This window comes from Amblyomma mixtum, chromosome 10 (genome assembly GCF_055824585.1).
Source record: "Amblyomma mixtum isolate Tamu chromosome 10, ASM5582458v1, whole genome shotgun sequence".
In the NCBI taxonomy this organism is placed as follows: Eukaryota; Metazoa; Arthropoda; class Arachnida; order Ixodida; family Ixodidae; genus Amblyomma; species Amblyomma mixtum.
This window is the reverse complement of record NC_143021.1, coordinates 149436426-149451961: the sequence shown is the minus strand read 5'-3', so window position 1 is coordinate 149451961 and position 15536 is coordinate 149436426. Positions and strand designations below refer to the sequence as shown.

Sequence of the window (15536 nt, the reverse complement as noted above, 5' to 3'; positions counted from 1 at the left end):
ATTCTCTCATGACAAACCACTGGCCGGTCATCTGAGTGACTCCAAAGTTTTTGCAAAACTGAGTCAATCGGTGACGTGGCCCGGCATGAAGCGTGACATTATCCGCTATTGCCGTTCCTGCCATGTCTGTCAAGCGGTGAAGTCACGGGGTGGCAAGCCGCCTGGAATGATGAAACCGATTGACAGTGTGCGTCCGTGGCAGATGGCCACCTGCGATTTGATGGGGCCTTTCCCCAGGAGCAAGCAGGGGTTCATTGACCTGAAGGCCTACGCGTCACGGTCTGATGAGCTTGCGCCGGTACCCATTGGTATCAAAGGCAAGTGTAAAGGCACAACTGGTGCTGCGGAACGCAAGCGTACGGAGCACCGGTACAATCTGAGGCGACGGTCACCGGTGTGATTGATGCCGGACGGCGGACTTTTCCGCAACCGAAGGCACGCAGCCTCAGCTAGCTGGCGAGCTTTCTTGTCAGGCCCTACCCAGGTGAAGCACGGTGTGTTTTTTTTCTGTTGTTGTTTTGGCAGCATGCTCAGTTCCAGCCTTGTGTGTTTTTCAGTTTATTTATTTGTTTTTCTTGAGTCAGTTTTCTAGCCACTTTCGTTTCCTGCTGGTACGTCTGTTTTCGTTCTAACGTACCGAGATGTACATAGGCAACATGCGTTTGTGTTGGCGTTCAGTTTTTTTTCCCAGACTTGTACATAGGCAAACTTCGGCCCGCTCGTGCTTGCTCTTATCTTCTAGAAGGAATAGATTGGATTAGGTGTCGTTTGTACAGCGCGCCTTTTCTCATTTCCTATCCCGACTGTGGGTGGTTGGCTCGTTGAGGAGCCGTGTGTCGCGGTGCGAGTTTTGTGCGGCCCGCATGAAGGGGAAGTTGGCGGGGCGTTTGGGGCGATGGGGGGGCGGAAAGTGCACCATTTGACCCTCGCCGCGGCGCCTCTGGACGCTTCTGATGAGGGGATCGTTGTCGCCGACCAGCGTCCGCGCACTTGCGGGTGTATGCGTGGTTGTGGCTGTGACTGTGTGTGCGCGTAACCATGAGCCAAGGCGACGCCTGTGAGTTGTGCCGTGTGCTTCTGCGTGAGCGCGAGGATGAGAAGGACCCCTCGCTGTGGCCAAGGTTACACAGCAGGACCCCGCCGAACGTCCTCGCCCGTTTCAGCCGGCGTGAAGGGGGGTGCACTAACTGTCTTGTGCCCGAACGTGACCTCGTGTCCAAGGGCGCGAGGTTAGTGCTCTGCCGCGGCCCCGTCGTCATCAACGCACCCTACATCAATGGAAAGAAGACCGCCATCAGTCGTCGGCCCTCCCAAGCTGTTCAACTTGAAGTCTGCGAGCGGTGAGTCGCCGACAGGCCCACTGGGCCGCGCCATCGAACTTTGAGGCTGGCATCCACCTGTAACATAGTTGTACAGTTTTATTCACATCTTCTTGTGTACCGTGTATATAATCTGCAAGCTGTTTTTGATTTACTGAAGCGTATGCCAGTGTTTGTTTGTTTGCCTTGTTTTTCCCTTTGTTTTCTTACGTTGTTCTGGCTGGAACTGAAGAGGAGCTAGTTTTTTGTGTACTCATTTCTTTATTTTTCTAACTGAAGTGTAGCTAGTTTTTTTTTTGTGTGTATTCATTTCTTTATTTTGGAACTGAAGTGTAGCTTATTTTTTTTGTGTGTGTATTGATTTCTTTATTTTGGCCGCGTGCTTTGCCGATGGGTAGGAGGGCATTTAAGGAGAGGGGGATGTGGGAATCTGGCTTTCCGCCGTCGCCTTTGCGCGGCTAGCCGGCCTCCCGCGTTGTTTCTCCTCTTTCCTTGCTCCCGCCTCAGGCGGTGGAGAGGCGGCTGGGTGACTAATCACTGTCATTTAGCCACAGCTCCGCCCCGGCTCCCCAAGGGCCTTTGCCATTGGCGCCTTTTGGCGGGAATTCGGGACCCCGCTTTGGGCGGCCGCGCGCCGCGCGACCGTCCGAGCGGGGCCCAGAGAGAGAGGGATCCCTCCGAGACAGCGTAAGGTGCGTACGTTACTGTTTTGTCCGTGCCGGCCGTTGCCGTTCGGACCAGTGCTTACTCGAGCTCGCCTGCACGTGTCCTCTGACCTGCAGCGGCTCGAGCCTGTCACTCGGGGTCCAGCGACCCCTGACAGGCGTACCTTGCGTTGAATGCCCACTCTCTCTCGCAACCGGCCCAACGGTCGACACGAGAGAGAGATCACAGCACTGCCGCGGGGACATTCTCCTGCAGCGGCGTGCTAGCGGTGCGCATTACTCGAGTCGCTTCGTGCGCGCAGCGGAGCCTTGCTCCTCGCGCGCCCCCGGGACGGGGTGACTATTGAGTGTGTGTGTAACAGCTGGAGGACGATGTGAATAAACGTCTCCTTTGTGAACTTGGAGGCCTATTTCTTTGCGGCGAATCGCTCTCCTCCCAGCGGAGGTTGAGTGCACTGCATCGGTGTCCCAGTGTGTGTGTGGTGACGGCTGATCGGGGCCCTTGGCTCGCGCGAAGCTCGAACCCGCGGTGGGTGGTGGCCTGTGTCCACGTAGAAACCCACACCCACAGGTTTTAAACGCCCGCCACAAATTGAAATTAAAAAAAAAAATGAAAAAGCCAGCCAACTGTCAGTGACACTTAAAGACACAAGAAACTGACTCTTGTGATAGATTTCCCTGTTGGTAGCAGCTCTTCAGCAAAAGTATTTTTCTGTTCTGCACCCTCTAGTACATGTGTGGGTTTTCTTTTTGTATGAACTTCTTCATCTTCTAATAGTAAAGCCTTCACTTGTTAACCAGCATTACATGCCTCCCCCTCTTGACATTTCACGAGTTCTCCGCAGCTTTCCGTATCAAAATGAATCAAATCCAGCCAGATCAACTCTCCATCCTGTTAAACTTCTGGGACCGCTGGGTCAGTTTGGCTCGCAACTGCCACGATCCACTGTGATTGCACAAGAAACCATGAAATGGGACCGCAGGTTGTGAAAACAATGCTCGCTATGACTGGTGCAGACATGCTGAACCAGGTGTACACGTTTTCACTTGATGCAAGTAGCAATGCACAAATGTGCCTTTGGATCAGCGTTCCGCATGGATTGTCGGAACATGCATGTCAGCAGTCGAAAGTTTATGGACCGGCAACATGAGTCAGAAAAACCTCACTTTACTGCCATCTTTGCACATTCAACCAATAAATAGCCCGATTGTGAGTGTGTGTATTACAAAGCGCACCATTAAGTCTCACGCACCATGCCTTGGGTGAGAACAAATGAAATTTCTTTGCCACACAGTTGTGCTCCACAAACTTTCGTTGGAAACTGTACCTTTCTGGAGTTCAATGCCACTCACGAGAAATTTTTCCATAGTGTCTCTTGCCGTTCACCTTTTATTTTTGCCGTTTTTGTCTGGCAATCGCGATTTTAATTTTCCTGCCAACCATCCGTTTAAAGATGTTTTTATGCGTTTCACAAATTTCTCCGCCCTCTCTTCTTTGCGATTCACGGGCACCACCGTGAATTCAACAAAATTAAACAGTTTTCCGCCGGCCAAGTTAGTCACCTTGTATTTAATTGACATCCATCTGCAAGTTTTCACCCAACACAAAAACACGGCCTTTAACAAAAAGTTTACGACTTTAACCTCAGATGGTCACACCCCCATTCGACATGTCCCGCACGCTGTGCCAGCACTCCTGTATAGCAAATGCCCTCCTTTCACATTTAAATGGACACACGTTCACATTCGCCATATTTAAATATTTTCAGACACGCCTTCTTTCATTCTAGAAGAGTGCGGTGAAGGGCTAGTTGGTATGACATTATGAATAATAAGTAACTGCGCAAAAGGACGGGACAAGAGAAAGAGAACCACACGGGACAAACGCAGACTGACAACTGATTTATTCCATCAACTCCTCTTTCCTTCAGCAGCAAAGCGCATGCACACCAACCACAAAAGTCTGAGTCCCTGTTGAAGTCCTTCCGCCCTAACTCAAAACCCGGGGGGGCGGATGCACAGGAGAGGCGGAAGTATGAAGTGATGCCCTATGTTCACAGGGTCTCGCACGGCCTCAAGAGAGTCGCCGGAAAATTCGGCGTTGACGTCATTTTTTCTGCACCTTGCAAGTTGTCGCGTTTGTGCAATTTGACGAGAAAAGATAAGCAAAAGAAGGTTGTGTGTGGCATCAACCAGAGGAATAAGTTCGTACAGTGTACATGCAATGTAATTTATCAGATTCCCCTGAGTTGTGGTAGGGTGTACATCGGGCAAACTGGCCGCTGCGTCAACATTAGATTATTAGAGCATGCAAATTCCTTAGATGATTCAAGGGGGCAGCATCTGCCTAAGCACTGTCACACTTGCAAGCATGATGACAAAGATTGTAATCACTTTTCGATAGGACTAAGATTATCGAACGCTCGAGGGATACGAAAGAACGGAAATCGCGAGATTAGGGCCTGACAAGTGTGTTAGCGATGCTTCAGTACACCTGTACCGCAAGGAGTTCCTCGATTCCACGAGATGAGTGTGGCTTTTGTTTTTGTTTTTGTGGTTGGTGTGCATGCGCTTTGCTGCTGAAGGAAAGAGGAGTGGGTGGAATAAATCAGTTGTCAGTCTGCGTTTGTCCCGTATGATTCTCTTTCTCTTGTCCCGTCCTTTTGCGCAGTTATTTTTTATTCATAATTCTTTCATTCCCTTCAATCTTTTACATTATCCTATGAAAGTAAGTCAAGCATTCCTCTGCTATTGTGTAAGCGTATGCACGCGTAATTTCTTTTTGTTAATCCATTTCTTCCTCCCGTTTTCTCGTTTTCTTTTATCCTATTTAGGCATAGTGACTAGTCATTCACCCAAGAATTTTGATTTTTATATTTTTATTTTTATTTGCTTTTGGGATCACCGGTGTTGCTACGCATCTTTCCATTGCACACTACTATTATTTTTCAGAAATTCAACTTTTTTCTCCCGATTCACACCAACTTTCTGTTCCGCCATGGCGAACCCTCATGGTCTCTCCCCATGTTCTATTCATATTTACATTATTTTTTATTACACTTTTCCCCTCTCCACAACACGCAGTTCATTGGCTATTTTACACAGAGTCACTGGCAGTGGTCCATCATTACCCCACCATAATTTACATCCCTACACTACACAATGGCAAACACTTTAACAATAAAATTTATACAAGTAAATTTAGACCACTGCCAGCGCGCTGCCAGAGAGCTGGTCACGGAAATACACGATGGAAGTTTCGATTTTGCTACACTATCCGATCCATATGTGCGAGCGAGTTTTCCCTAGTCAGCTGGACAAGTAAAGTCAACACAGATAGGCAGAAAGATAGTATTGCATGTGTAAAATCTAAAAGCACGTTTAGTCAGTTCAATGTGTTGACGCCAAAATTTTGGTTGCATGCCACCTCTTTTGGAATATTTAGATCACCATGTATAATCATGTGCACCTATTAATAATTTATCACTGAATCTCTTCTTCCGCGCTGTTTCAGTTTTAGTTTAAACAGACAAATATTGCTGTGACGTCAACTCGGACTTAGGTCATGTGAGGCACACAAGGAAAGAAACTGCGACAAAATCACTGCTTGGCTGTTTTAATTTGCTCCGACTCGTATGCAATCCTGCCCAAGAGCTGGAATGATAACAAATGTTGATAACCGCGATAACAAGCAGCGATCACAATGCAGCTTTTCCTTTCTTTTCTTTGCCTCACGTGATCTGAAGCCCAAGTTAACTCTTTCGTTACCACGCCACTGTGCTTCGATCACCGGTGATCGAAAAACTCGAAGCGCTACGGCAGCGCGACCGCGGCCGCTACGGACTTGCTGAGTCATTCGGTTTGTTGTTCACACATTGAACTTCAACTTCCTGTTTAGTTTATATTTTTTCCAAAAAGCGACAATTTTTGAGACGCGCTTGAAGTTGGGGGTGCGGCGTCGGGCGCCGTCATCGTCGGGAATGGCACTTGCTCGAAAAAATCACGTTCCACTCAATTCCGCTGCGTTTGCACCGCATATTTTTGATGTATCGATTAGCACGGACCCTGACGACGATGCTGTATCGCCAGGTATTGTTTCGAAGCTCAAACTGGGCAACGAGAGCCCAGAACGCTCGCCTGTGCGTTCAGATTCCTCGTTCCGGTCTGTTTGTGCGAACCGAAGCTCCTCATTATAGCCGTTACGGTGATGTGGCACCATCTAAGTTGTTCTTCAGAGACTACAGTTTCGGTTTCTGCGTAGAGCGCAACTTTCCCACGACGCGCAAATTTTTGAAACGCCCTTGAAGCGGAGGGCACGGCGCGGACTCTCCGAGCATGGCGTCGGGCGCGCGGACGGCGCGCGCTCGGAAAAACCTTGCTGCGCGCAATTCTACTGCGTTGACTGCAATTATTATCTATGCTATGAGTAGCACAGTCTCTGGTGACGATGTTGGATTGTCGGATTTTGGTTCAGACGCCGTAACTGCGCAAACTGATCCCGGAACGTTGGCCTGATAGTTTCGCTTTCTTTTTCCTGTCCGCTTGTGCGGGCGCATCTGGTTTGTTGTTCAGACGGTTAGTTCCATTTTCGGCCTAGTTCGTAATTTCCCCGCCGGTCGGGCATTTTTGAAGTGCCCTAGGAGCATAGGATTATTGCGACATAATACGCGGTGAGGATGGCGTCTCGTCGAGGTCGGGCGCTTCGCGCGCTCGGAAGAGTCCCGCTGCACGTGATTCTTCAGCCTCTGCAGCTGATTTTCAAGATCCTCCGAGCACCGGTGACTCGGACTAAGATGTTGTAACGTTGGATTTCGATTCTGCAGCTACATCGCAGCTATACTTATCGCATGCTATATATCGCAATATCGCACCTATACTTTGTTGTGTTTTATATTTTTTGTTTCAATTTTTGATGTAAATTAAATAAGTTTTGATTTGTATTTTTTAAACCACGCTTACCAAGCTTTCGTTTGGCGCATAACATTACACTTCCAATATTTTTTTTGTTGGACTATAAAAATCATATAAAGGGCACTCTCAAACGAGCCTTTTCAAGAGGCATAAAGAAAAAAATTCTAGCTCGACAACTATTCAAGTTATAATTTTCAAACTTTAATGCCATGTTTTAGAAAGAATTTGAATTGTTTTGTAATTTCTAGAATTTTATTAGTACAAGTGTTTGGAAAGTTAGTCATATAAACACAAAATTTTTGTTCTTTTTTATTTTTTGTTGTGTTTACTGATTTTTTTTCACAGCATTTCAAACAGAATATGTGTTCAAATAAATTTCATTATAAAGCGCATTCTATCTCAATTATTGTTATGCATTTTATATAATTTTATCTATCACACTTTTTCTAAAAAAAATTTTGTCTGAGACATATGAAAAATGGTCGTTTTCCTGTGGTAAGGAAAGAGTTAACACCACAGCCATAGTTTAGCTGTTGAAACCAAAACACCATGACAGAAGAAAATGAATAATAAATTATTGGCGGAGAACCCAGAATCGTAGCCGGGATGTTGAGAAAATCCGGATGTGTGGAAAGGGTCGTAACGTCACAACCACATGACCTCGTGTAGGTATATTTCAAACACCCCAAACGATCACACAGTACAACAGGGATGTCAGTGGTCTACAGGGTCACGACATCATTCCACTGCCATCACACAGTGCCTCTGAAGAACGAAAAGCAACTGCGCTGAAAAGAAAAACAACCTAGCCAAGCCTCAGGCCATGTCACGCGTTCGGTGACTAGGCGACATCATCACCGAGTCCGGACAACGAGGGCGTGGCCGTTTGATGCCCGGCGTAGCCGGTAAGCAAACGTAGTGACTGAGACCGAGGCGTGTTAAGAGGTAACAACAACAAAAACAACGTTTATAAGTTCAATACGAAGAATACGAGAGCTTTTACAGAGGCGCATTAAATACACTGAATTAAGTTATACATTGCAATATGTCTACATAGATCAGAACACAACTGAGAGTCCAATTAGCTACAGTCGAAGAAAGTTCAGAAGGGGAACGAACATACAGTTAAACCGGCGAGCGCGGCGGCAGTCCATCCACAAACACGCAGTCAGTGCAGCCCCCGAAGGCGACGGTCCTTCTAGAGCAGCTTGCGGTTTCAAGGATGCGGTGCGGCGGCTCGGAGTCCCAGGGTATGCGGCGGCAGCTTCTCCACCGACGAGCGGACTGAAGTTCGTGCCCATACAGCCCCCTTTTAAAGTCCTCGGGCGCTAGCGGACGAAGCACTCGCGGCGAGCACAGAGTTGGTGTTGAAAAAGCAAACACCAAAAAGTGCACCAAGTAGTTCACACACAAAAGCGGCAGCACGTAGACGCCTACACTTTGACACTGCATAGCCGCCAGCGTAGAGGAGGAAAACTTAAAGGATAACTAAAAAGAAGCCCTAGGTGGCTTGGACTCTGGATTCGGTGCCTTGGAACAGCAAAAAGTAGAACACAACCAAAAAGGGAGACATGCCCACAACTTCTGTCCTACTAATGGTTGCCCTGCAGACCAAGAAAAATTTACAAATACACAAAACCAGCTCAACACTTTGGCAGTATAGTAGGAATGACAGCCCTGTAGGAACCTTTCCTTAATGAGGAGCTCTCCGAGTTCTTGAAACTCAGTCTTGGCACCCGAAAGCTCGATCCAACGGTCAAAATAGTGGCTGAGACACGCTGAGAACTGAGCCGCGGTTTCTCCATCCACCTGTTTTCCAGTGTTGAATTTCTCTCGGAATCCTTCCGCAGCGAACCGCAATCGCTTCAAAAGAGCGGTTTTCACCTTGGTATAATCCACTGCATCACCCGGCGGCAAACGCCCGTAAACACTAAGTGCTTCCCTACTCAGACAGGTAGCCAGCGCTGTCGACCACTGGCTCTCCGGCCACTTCTGACTCTTCGCAATGCTTTCAAATCGTCTGATATAAGCATCTAAATCATCTTTCCAGTCGTCAAATGGGATCAGGAGTTTACTTGTGTTCAGCTTCAAATCGCCTTTGTCCTGGCTCCCTTCTTTCTCTCTAGTCTCTTTCTCTAGTCGCTGACTCTCTATTTTCAAGCGCATAATCTCTATCCGACGTTCGTCAGCTGCCTTCGCGGCCGCGCGCTCTCTCTCGGGCAAACGCCCGCTCTTCGCGCTGCTTGTCTTCCACCCATTTTCTGAGCTCAGTGCTCGTCAGCCCCAAATGGCTACCCATCGCTATCAACCTTTCCATATCCATGCTTCTATCTCCAAGAACACTTCCAATAGCACAGCTAGAAGCTCAGCGAAAAAGAAAATCCCGTTCATGCAACGACACCTCTCTAATGCCTCGACACAGTTCAAGACCCCAACAGGTCTCCATCTCCGTTCACCACGTTTTATTTGCATCAAACGTCCTGTCGCAGATGCCAGTTCATATAAACGTAAGTCATTTACAGAATGCCGCCGCTTCTGTGACACGGCCCCCCACTTTCGGAATATTATCGGATAATATTCTCGAGCCACAGAAGGCAGCGAGCAGGCCTGTACACAAATATACATGCACCGCACAACATAGCCACTTATATAAAACTAGCACACAATTCAAGTCAGCGTGTATACATGCACCATAATACTTGACTTCTTAGCAGTGCGGATGAATATTGCGTGTCAGGCCACTGCCCCTTGTGTCGTGAGTGGGCACGCTACCCCTCAGCCAATGAGAAATGTTTATATTTGTAAAGTTTTTCAATTTTACTGCACAAGTGGTAAAAAATGATCGCAAAATATATTGCACAAGGCAGAAAAAATTTACTTGTTGTAGTTTAGAACATACGATGTGGTCAGTGCTGTTGACCACCATGCTGGAAGGGTCTCTTTACGGCATACCTTCATCCCTCTGTTTTTCTCTGAAATACCAGCACACTTTGCACTTCTCACTTGCAAAATTACTTTCTGTGGTACTCTGCAAAGCAGTTCTTTCCCTTGCAGAGACACAAGGGCTCACTGCATGTCTGGCCAACTCCACAAATGATATTTGACTTCTTTAGTCGAACAGCACGGTTGTTTGATGACTTCCATTTCACTTTACGATCCAAGCGGGCTTCATCAGTCATGTGTGAGACCAGGCTTCTTCGAAAGTCTTTCAATGACATCGTTTCCTACCCATCGTGTTTGCAATGATTTATGTGTGCGTTCACTGCACAACAGTCAACAAGGTGAAACTATAAGATCCTGTGCCACCACTCGCATGATTCCAGATCTGGCGCATACTTCCTTTTCAAATGGCCAAATTTTTTTCACAAAGTTCGTGTTCTTGCTCCACCCTTGGAATACGCCAGGGCAGATGACCTTAGCAATGGTCCCATCTTTCTATTTCCTGTGTTTACTCGGACTTCTTCAGAGGGGCCGCGGAAATCTGTTAACAGGTGAACAGTCTGCCCGTCTTTCCACTTCAGGCAACACAGCCTAGAGTAAGCAGTTTCTCCCATTTTCATTGATTAGTCAGGGGTTAGCTTAGACAGGTGCTTCCTGTTAGCATTCACAGTGCCACAAGCGTATATACTGGCTTCTGCGAGACCTTTCAACAGTTTGCAACTAGTAAAATAACTGTCAAAAAATATGTGGCACTGCTTTCCAGCCAAGCCTTCGCACAGCGTCCTCACAAGATGTGCGACCAGCTTTCTTTGGGCCTCATCGTCAGACTTTCCAGTGTAAATCTCAAATTTCATGTAGTAGACATTACTGGTGCACAACATCCAAGCCTTGTAGCCGTGTTTTAACGGCTTTTTAGGCATGTACTGCTTCAAGGAACTTCATCCCCTGAATTTGACCACAGACTGATCAATGGCCAAGCACTCTGTGGGCTGGCAGTGCTTAGCAAAACTTCTTCGAACTTCTGACAAAAGCGGGCGCACTTTGTAAAGCTTGTCTCTGGTTGCAGAGTGTTACCATTTAGGTGGAGATTGGATAGCAGCCAGCCGTAATGACTCATAGCCATGACTTTTGAAATGAACGGGTTTCTCACGCCATGAGCACTGCAACAAAGATCATGATAGCTCAGATTCTTTCTCAGTCTCATCGACAAACTGAGGCCTAGGAATGATCGCATTTCCTTGTCCGTTGTTGGAATGTAGGGCTTATTTTCTTGTTGTGCATAGAGATTTGTTTGAAACAGAATATCTTGGGCCCACCCAGACGTCCACAGAAGGCTGGAAATACCAAATGGGGGTGACATTGCTCGTGGCAAGACTGTCATTTGGTAGTCCACTATCTGATGAAAATATCAGAGGCGGAGACATCCGATACTTAGTACTCCACACGGGAACCTGTTGACTTGTGACGGAAGCCTCTTCGGTTTCGGTACCAGATGCATAACTGGCACTTTGGTTGTCATTTAGCATTACAGATGTCTCCTTCCGCATCATATACGCTTTCACTTTGCTTGAGGTGTCGCGTGCAGCAAAGCTGTCACTGTCGAATGGAATATCTTCATAGTGAGCATCTGAAAGGCAGGTTTGAACGCGAAATTTTCATTCATGTTGAATTTGGATGACGAAATCTGGATTACTACAAATAACGCTAAGCAAAGCCGAAAGTTGGGCAAGTTGGATAATGTTCATGATGTAAAAAATAGCGCACAGGGAACACGAGGGGCGGAAAGGAAACGACGCAGACAAGCGCTTGTCTGCATCGTTTTCTTAAAGTCCCTTGTGTTCCTTGTGCGCTATTGTTACATCATGACTACCTGTAACTCCATTCATATGCTTGGAGGTCAGTGCAGCTGACCATCACAAGAAATGAAATGGAAGATTACAATTAAAAAAAAAAAAAAGGGTACAGGTTGCCTCAGTAGGGAGTTCATCCACTGAACGTAAAGACAATGAAGACGGCCTGGGCACCTCTTGCTCTTGGATGCCCCCCCCCCCCCCCCCACCCCCCCACCAGAGCGAGTGGCTGCGGCTGGTCAAAGTTAATCAAGCCAGGACACGCCACATCATAAGGCCAGTGGTACTCCCCAGCTGGAGAGGCTCGGGGTGCATCATTTGGGAGCTTCCTCACAGCTGCGATGTTAGGGGCTGGGTTTCTACTGCATCGTATTCTGTATCAATTTAAGCAGAGACTGGTCCATAATGAAGTAGCAGGCAGGAAAACACAGCGCTCAGGAACGTACCAGCTGGGTTGCACTGTACAGCCCCTTTCATGACCCTTGGAGCAGCTAGCTTTTTGCGAGAATTAAACCTCAACTCTATCCTGTTTAACGAGCACAGCCCAGTCAGCAGAAAGGCAGAAAGGCAGAAAGAAAATGTCCATAGGAGCCTTTGCAAGAAGAGCCTTCGCAAGCATAGTGCGTCAACAACTAAAACACCACATCTGTAAGCACTACGCACATCAGCTAAAGTTTTTTGTTTGTTTGTTTGTTGCATGTGTATGTTAGCGCCAACTGCCGTGAATTTCCAAAGCACTATGGCTTCTAGCTGGACCCAGCCACAACTGGCAGAGGCCTGTCACTGCCATCAACATTTACACAGAGCGGAACAGTGACGCGCAGTTAGATGTGGCTGCCAGCGTGAAAGCAATGACCCTTCTGCGCAACTTTTCGTTCAGTTCGGCAGCAGCCGACAGAGCAATCACGTGTCGTCGGCATCAAACACATCGTCCGACAGATCATATTGATGCACACGTTTGAAGAACCAGAAGTAGCCCATGCACTAGTAGAGGAAAAAGTTAGTTGCCTCAGGCTCACGCGCTCGGACCACTGAGGGATCGCCGCAGTTTTTCATCCTTGCTCCAGTGTTCTACTTCACGTTGCACGCTACAATACTGCTCAAGAATTTCCGGCACCTCCATTTTGACCCAAGGGCATTGGCTGACGTTGATTCCCCATGCCCGATTTCGCCACCGTGTACTTCTTTGGCTGCCCCTCAAGGCATCCAAACCTGCTCTCAGCCAAGGTCTAGTAACAACGAAAATCCAGCCAGAGCGCTATTCTTCAACCAAGGATTGGTCTGGCCTCCCTAAATGCTCATCCTGAACGACCACCTGCTGCTAGCATGGCAATCAGAGCAAGCCCATGAAAGTCTTTTGTGCTTAGCCGTACTAGACCTTAACAAGAAGAACATAGCCTTGTGTGTATCCCTGTAGTATATGTAGCACCTTTCAAATATTTCCACCGGGTGCTTGTCTCCTTCTTCAGGAAGTCAAGGACAAAGCCTTTCAACATCAAAATTGTAGCAAGAGAGTAGTATTCCAAACCAAGCAGCAATATCTTGCTTCTTGTCACCATCCAAGACAGTTTGCAATATACAGCCACCTTTTCGTTGAGCAAGAGGACCCTGCAATTCTTGCCACTTATGCACCTGAGCATACACCTCCGTGACTCGGTTACGTGGGCAGAGACGAAATGCCTGGCCAGGCCCACAATGCAATATCTCTAGAGGCTTTTCTTGACACCATGTTCAGCAGTCTCACGATGGTGCACTCGCCACAGTGATCATCATCATCATCACATTTCCATGCACTCTTCGCTACACGCTTCGCTTGACCCATCAAGCTTGTGGTACGTTTCCCTTCAGATCTTCACATCCACTTAGACCCACCAACAAGTTTTTGTTACCTCGAGAGTGCAGCAACTTCACTTCATTATGTCGAAGGTAAAACTACACTGTCTCCTACGAACGCGATGTGGCGGAAACTGAAACAGTTTGTTATGTCGAGGATTCTCTCACACTCATCAGTATGCAATGTTCATGCTTAACTGCAGTTGTATTCGCTCAGTCAGACGCCGTACCTATGACATCATCCCGGCGGGAGCGTGAGGCATGGGGTAGCCACTGGAGGTAGTCGAGCAGGCCCAGGTAGCCCCTGATGAAGGCATCCAGCTTGTCGTTGGGCCGAAGCATCTTCCGGTCCACTCTCAGGTGCTCCTGCAACATTGGCGACACAAGCAAGCAAACTGCAACTAAACAAGCATCACTGTCACAACAAAGTGAACCTTCAAGTTGTTTAAAACCTAAACAAATGCAAAATAATTACTGTCTTTTAAAATAGAATGAAAGCAATGAACTCGTCGGCAGTGAAAGCTTTGCTTAACACTAGTAGCTCTACGTTAGTCTCTAATAAATCCACATTAAAAATTGAACGGGTCACTTAAGCTTCACCTTAATGGTATGACACGATAGCATTAATGCTAGGGGTGTACGAATGACCAGCGACGAATGAAAATTTACAAAAAGGTCAATATAGCTTCAATGAGTGCAACAAAGCTCCAATGCACTTTTTCTATCTCTTTTTTTTATTTCATGCAGTAGCGTTGAGTGGAAAAAGTATTCAAAATATTCACTTCCCAATTATTCGAATAAAATCACTATTCACTTCAAATTCGCTACAAACTAAAGGACAACTATTTGCACGAGCCTACATGAAACACCAGTGTTGCAATGTCATCTGATGACATTTGCCTTCTGACGAATCAGAGACAGTAGAGAAACTCTCCACCACTCAGAGGAAGCAACCGAAAACAAAACCACGAAAACAAAACCAAAACAAAATGGGTCCTAGTTATAGTATTTATCATCAGATGATGCCATCCTACTACTTAGCCATCAAGCCCTACTTCACCACTCTCAATGCTAATACTGGCCTTACCATTCGAAAAGAGCTCCAATGATCCTGAGAGCTTCCACATGGCTTACGCTTGTGAAGCTGCTGAGCATTATGGCTTCATGCAGGTGGACTCATGATCACCATCATCAGCCTGACTACGCCCACAGCAGGGTAAAGACCTCTCCCATTTCTCTCCAATTAACCCTGTCCTTTGCTAGCTGTGGCCACCGTATCCCTGTAAACTTCTTAATCTCATCCACCCACCTAACTTTCTGCCTTCTCTTGGAATCTACTCCGTTACCCTTAGGGACCTTCACATTGCATGCCCTGCCCAAGCCCATTTTTTCCTCTGACTGGGGCACGCAAAATGAGGACCACTTTGCTTTCTCGCATCTCAGCAGCACTCCCCACACTGATGATGAGCCAATCACAGCAGGCGAAGAATTCGTGTGACGAGACACAGGTGCCTGAATTCCCTGAGGGTTTCACTACTCTTTCCCCTTGACGGCATTTGTGCAGGCTTATCGAATCTCTGTCCTCGACAAAAGCGACCAAACTGAAATCTTGGGACACTATAGTTGGACGCCAGTTGAGTATGCAGTGAAGCACTGCCCACATTTGCGACCAGCACACAGCATTCCTCCACGATGAGAAAGTAGTCCACTGCTTAAACGTTTCTTGTTACCTAAACCAGAAGCTTATCACAAGAAAAAAAAATTATGAGCACTAGAGTTTCGATACGTCGCTTGTTTAATACATTAAAAAGCTGATTTAATTTACTGTTACAGTTAGCCAGCGGAGTAGTACAGGACGCCACGGACCGCGGCCCAGTGTTAGCAACTGCTGTTTTTTTAAGTTGTATCATACTATAATCTCTCTGTCAAGCTTGACTGAGCATTTGCTTTGACCCATAGAGTTTCTTACTATTACCTAGAGGGAAAGCTGGCGGCGCTGCACTTCAGCCACCATGGAC

General features: G+C 47.1%; 1 pseudogene across 1 annotated transcript in view; it reads right to left on the bottom strand.

Moving 5' to 3' along the window:
* The window catches only part of LOC149327333 (uncharacterized), an 82856-nt pseudogene that overhangs the window by 32212 nt on the left and 35108 nt on the right, over positions 1 to 15536 (bottom strand). Inside the window, exon 9 of the transcript XR_016286543.1 lies at positions 13749 to 13884. The product of XR_016286543.1 is annotated as an uncharacterized LOC149327333 (transcript). The remainder of the gene's footprint in view (positions 1 to 13748; positions 13885 to 15536) is intronic.